A 6,118-nucleotide genomic window follows, 5' to 3' on the forward strand; every position below is an offset into this window, starting at 1 on the left:
CAGTCCAGGTTGTGTGGTGGTTCTCTTCAGTCCAGGTTGTGTGGTGGTTCTCTTCAGTCCAGGTTGTGTGGTGGTTCTCTTCAGTCCAGGTTGTGTGGTGGTTCTCTTCAGTCCAGGTTGTGTGGTGGTTCTCTTCAGTCCAGGTTGTGTGGTGGTTCTCTTCAGTCCAGGTTGTGTGGTGGTTCTCTTCAGTCCAGGTTGTGTGGTGGTTCTCTTCAGTCCAGGTTGTGTGGTGGTTCTCTTCAGTCCTGGTTGTGTGGTGGTTCTCTTCAGTCCAGGTTGTGTGGTGGTTCTCTTCAGTCCAGGTTGTGTGGTGGTTCTCTTCAGTCCAGGTTGTGTGGTGAGACATACTGGCCCCCCGTGTAGCTCAGTTGGTAGAGCATGGCGCTTGCAATGCCAGGGTTGTGGGTTCGATTCCCACGGGGGGCCAGTATGAGAATGTATGCACTCACTAAACTTTAAGTCGCTCTGGATAAGAGCATCTGCTAAATGACATGTGATTGTCTTCAGTCCAGGTTCTGTGGTGGTTCTCTTCAATGGGAGAGTCCCCTCACATTCTGAAAGAAGACATACTGAATTTTATACTCCCTCTAACACACACACACACACACATACACAAACACACACTTACTGCCAGGGTGTTGTGCTCTGGTGACCTGGTGTTCATGTTCAGAGGTGTGTACGTGTCACTGTTTGGGTCACTCTGTGGACAGAAAGAGTGAGAAGGAGGGAGGAAGAGAGAGGGAGAGGGAGGGAGAGAGGAAATGCATGAGCTCTTTGAGACACCAGTCTTTCCATCATTTTCTCTAAAGATATTCAAAACACAAACACACTCACAAACAATCAAAATTAATTAAAGGAGACTTACTGCCAGAGTGTCATAGTCAGGGGACATGGTCCTCATGTTCAGAGCTGTATACGTGTCACTGTTAGAGTCAGGACAGACACTCTGAGAGAGAGAGCGAGAGAGAGAGAGAGAGAGAGAGAGAGAGAGAGAGAGAGAGAGAGAGAGAGAGAGAGAGAGAGAGAGAGAGAGAGAGGTAACAGTGAAAATAGTATTTCACACTCCCTCTAACACACTCACACACACACACACACACACATACACAAACACACACACACACACACACTTACTGCCAGGGTGTTGTACTCTGTGGACATTGTGTTCATGTTCAGAGGTGTGTACGTGTCACTGTTTGGGTCACTCTGTGGACAGAAAGAGAGAGAAGGAGGGAGGAAGAGAGAGGGAGAGGGAGGGGGAGAGGAAATGCATGAGTTCTTTGAGACCCCAGTCTTTCCATCATTTTCTCTAAACATATTCATGTACTATATAAAACATAAACCCACTCACAAACAATCAAAATTCATTATAAGAGTCTTACTGCCGGGGTGTCATCGTCAGGGGACATGGTCCTCATGTTCAGAGCTGTGTACGTGTCACTGTTAGAGTCAGGATGGACACTCTGTGGAGAGAGAGAGAATGCGTGAGAGAGAGAGAGAGTTAACAGTGAAAATAGTATGAAAGTGTGAAGGTGGAGTTGAAACTCAGGGTTTCCCAAACTAGGGGCTGCCCCCATCCAACCACACCCCCCCCCCCCTCCTCTGGGTGCATGTTATTTTTTTGGGGGGGGGGGGAGTAAATTAATGCTGGAGGTGGAGGTTTAACTGATATAATCACCTGTGTGTCTGCTGTGGCATCACTTCCTCCTGTGGATCTCCTGTAAAAGAGGGACTGGGTGAGTTCTGCTCTCTACTGACCTCTACTGGACGTTGATCTGTTACAAATTTTGAACATGAATGAATGAATGAAATTAATAACAAATTATAGTGCTAAGGTGAAATCATCATAAAAATATGCATTTTTACTTACCTGAACCACATGAAGCCAGAGAGACAGAGGATGAGAACCAGAACAATCACTAAGATTCCTATAGCTGCAGTCATAACTGAGGTTTGTTTCCCTAAAATATAATATAGATGATATGAGTACATGTTATTATAAACTGAAAATGAATATACGGCAATACAAGACAATAATGCAATACTTGTATATACAAGCCTATGTATAATTATAAACCAAAGTGTAATGAGGCAAACTAGGAGAAGATTACCTTGAAACATAATTTATTGTTGAACATACTTTTGTATTGAAGTATTGAAGATGAACCTTTACCTGCTACAATGATCATCTGAGCTGTAGAGTTCATAGATCCTCTTCCATTCTGGGCCTCACAGTGGTATTCTCCACTGTCCTCATAGCTGATGTTGAGGATGTTGTAAGTCTGTCCTGATGCTTTTGGTGAGGTTACGTTCTTCATGTACCAGGTGTATTTGTCCACAGGTGGGTTGGCATCACTGTTGCAGGTCAGAGTCACTAAACTGCCCTCCACTATTTCACCAAAAGGACTGACTGACACTGAGGTGTTCTTTGGGCCATCTGGTGTAAAAGACAGTAGAAAATATGTGTACAATTTTTACAGGTGGGTTTGAAATAATTTAATTCAGAGTAAAAGACAATCTGAAAAATTATCCTAAAAAACAATGATGACATTGTGGTAATACAAATTCAGGGAAATGGATGTTACATGCTAAAATATTTATTGATATATATTCATATGGAAAACAAATGGAAATGGATGTTACATAGTAAAATATTTAATGATATATATTCATATGGAAAACAATCTATTCTCAATTCAAGTATCAACAGTATATCAAATGTGACATTTAAACCCCCAATGTACTTACATGTGACATTGAGAGTCTCTTCAGGAGAGGGGAGATCCTCATGGCCTTCTACAGCACAGGAGTATCTGCCAGGAGAGTAGGTGTTGCTGTTTGGTATAGGCTGTCCATTCTTATACCAACTGTAGGCTGTGATGGGGTCCAGTGTACATTTGGTTCTACATGTCAGTGTGACATTCTCCCTCTCTGACACAGATGTAGGATCCATCTCCAACACAACATCTAGAGTAAAAGGAAACACATCATTATTCTCCTCCTATATCTGCTATTTATGTGATTTTAAGTGAAATAATAGATTCGTTATTTCCCGTCACATCAAATCAAATTGAATGTGTCACATGCTTCATAGACAACATGTTTAGACTAACAGTGAAATGCTGACTTACGGGCCCTTCCCAACAATGCAGAGAGGAAGACCACAGATTAATAATAGAAAAGTAATAACACTTAAGAATAAAAGTAATAATAAATACACAAAGAGTAACGATAATTTGGCTATATACACGGGGTACCAGTACCGAGTCCATGTGGAGGGGTACGAGGTAATTGAGGAGATATGTACATATAACTAGGAATAAAGTGACAGATAATAAAGAGTAGCAGCAGCGTACGTGATGAGTCAAAAAAGGTTAAATGCAGATAGTCCGGGTAGGTATTTGGTTAACTATTCAACTAACGTTGAGTACAGTTGTGGTCAAAAGTTTTGAGAATGACACAAATACTAATTTTCACAAAGTCTGCTGCCTCAGTTTTGATGATGGCAATTTGCACATACTCCAGAATGTCATGAAGAGTGATCAGATGAATTGCAATTAATTGCAAAGTCCCTCTTTGCCATGAAAATTAACTTAATCCCAAAAAAACATTTCCACTGCATTTCAGCCCTGCCACAAACGGACCAGCTGCCATCATGTCAGTGATTCTCTCATTAACACAGGTGAGAGTGTTGACGAGGACAAGGCTGGAGATCACTCTGTCATGCTGATTGAGTTAGAATAACAGACTGGAAGCTTTAAAAGGAGGGTGGTGTTTGAAATCATTGTTCTTCCTCTGTTAACCATGGTTACCTGCAAGGAAACACGTGCCGTCATCATTGCTTTGCTCAAAAAGGGCTTCACAGGCAAGGATATTGCTGCTAGTAAGATTGCACCTAAATCAACCATTTATCGGATCATCAAGAACTTCAAGGAGAGAGGTTCAATTGTTGTGTAGAAGGCGTCAGGGCGCCCAAGAAAGTCCAGCAAGCGCCAGGACCGTCTCCTAAAGTTGATTCAGCTGCGGGATCGGGGCACCACCAGCGCAGAGCTTTCTCAGGAATGGCAGTAGGCAGGTGTGAGTGCATCTGAACGCACAGTGAGGCGAAGACTTTTGGAGGATGGCCTGGTGTCAAGAAGGGCAGCAAAGAAGCCACGTCTCTCCAGGAAAAACATCAGGGACAGACTGATATTTTGCAAAAGGTACAGGGATTGGACTGCTGAGGACTGGGGTAAAGTCATTTTCTCTGATGAATCTCCTTTCCGATTGTTTGGGGCATCCGGAAAACACATTGTCCGGAGAAGACAAGGTGAGCGCTACCATCAGTCCTGTGTCATGCCAACAGTAAAGCATCCTGAGACCATTCATGTGTGGGGTTGCTTCTCAGCCAAGGGAGTGGGATCACTCACAATTTTGCCTAAGAACACAGCCATGAATAAAGAATGGTACCAACACATCCTCCGAGAGTGTCAGGTGTGCTGTATGTGGAAGGTGCGGGAATCAGGCGCAGGACACAGAAGCTTCGTACAACAGTCTATAGTGAATCAATACGAGCAAAAGTGCCCGGAGACGAGCGATACGCACACAGGCGTAAACAAACAGGAAAAATACTAACGCGCACACCAAGTGCGAAAACCTCTCCTAAAACACAAGGAGGGAAAACCAATACCGACACGAAGACAGGAAGCTCAATAACACACAACACATGACTAACAAAACGAGAACTTATAGGACACATAATCAACGCTAACTAACCACAGGTGTACAACAATCAGACAAAAGCAAACGAACATAGAAACATACAACGGTGGTAGCTAGTACTCCGGGGACGACGACCGCCAAAACCTGCCCGAGCAAGGAGGAGGAGCAGCCTCGGCAGATTCCGTGACAGTACCAGCCGTGCGCCGACCCCGGCCTCGGGGACGGCCAGGAGGACGCGGTGCAGGGCGCGTAGGGTGACTACGGTGGAACTCAGTCAGGAGAGATGGGTCTAGGATGTCCCTCCTCGGCACCCAGCACCGCTCCTCCAGGCCGTACCCCTCCCACTCCACAAGATATTGGAGACCCCCCATCCGACGTCTCGAATCCAAGATGGACCGAACTGTGTACGCCGGAGCCCCCTCGATGTCCAATGGGGGCGGAGGAGTCTCTGCTATCTCACCTTCCTGGAGAGGACCAGCTACCACCGGCCTGAGAAGAGACACATGGAACAAGGGGTTAATATTCTTATACTCAATAGGTAGTAGTAACCTGTAACACACCTCGTTCAATTTCCTCAGGACTTTAAAGGGCCCTACAAACCGCCGACCCAGCTTCCGGCAGGGCAGGCGGAGGGGTAGGTTTCTGGTCGAGAGCCAGACTCGATCTCCAGGTGCGTACACCGGCCCCTCACTGCGGTGGAGATCGGCGCTCGCTTTTTGTCGACGGATGGCCCGCTGCAGATGGACGTGTGCAGCGTTCCACGTCTCCTCCGAGCACCCTACCCACTCATCCACCGCAGGGGCCTCGATCTGGCTCTGATGCCACGGTGCCAGAACCGGCTGGTAACCTAACACACATTGGAAAGGGGTTAGGTTGGTGGAGGAGTGGCGAAGAGAATTCTGGGCCATCTCTGCCCAGGGAATATACCTTGCCCACTCCTCCGGCCGGCCCTGGCAATACGACCTCAGAAACCTACCCACATCCTGGTTCACACGTTCTACCTGCCCATTACTCTCCGGATGGTACCCCGAGGTAAGGCTCACCGAGACCCCCAGGCGCTCCATGAACGCTCTCCAGACTCGGGAGGTGAACTGGGGACCTCGATCAGACACTATATCCTCGGGTACCCCGTAATGCCGGAAGACGTGGGTGAATAGTGCCTCAGCGGTCTGCAAGGCAGTGGGAAGACCTGGCATTGGGAGAAGACGACAGGCTTTAGAGAACCGATCCACAACGACCAGTATGGTGGTATTCCCCTGAGAGGGGGAAAGGTCTGTAACAAAGTCCACCGAGAGGTGAGACCAGGGTCGTTGTGGAACGGGCAGGGGTTGTAACTTACCCCTGGGCAGATGTCTGGGCGCCTTACACTGGGCGCACACCGAACAGGAGGAGACATAAACCCTCACATCCCTGGCTA

The 6,118-nt window shown here is 46.7% G+C and overlaps 1 long non-coding RNA gene across 1 annotated transcript; it reads right to left on the reverse strand.

Annotated features, from left to right (window-relative positions):
- Positions 1-868: 868 nt before the first annotated feature.
- On the reverse strand, positions 869-1,468 carry LOC121532659. Its single transcript, XR_005994354.2, has 3 exons — positions 1,383-1,468; positions 1,135-1,206; positions 869-949 (listed from the first exon to the last, which is right to left on the reverse strand). It is a non-coding gene; the product is annotated as an uncharacterized LOC121532659 (long non-coding RNA).
- Between the last annotated feature and the right edge of the window lie 4,650 nt (positions 1,469-6,118).

Source organism: Coregonus clupeaformis, chromosome 20 (assembly GCF_020615455.1).
Source record: "Coregonus clupeaformis isolate EN_2021a chromosome 20, ASM2061545v1, whole genome shotgun sequence".
Lineage (NCBI taxonomy): Eukaryota > Metazoa > Chordata > Actinopteri > Salmoniformes > Salmonidae > Coregonus > Coregonus clupeaformis.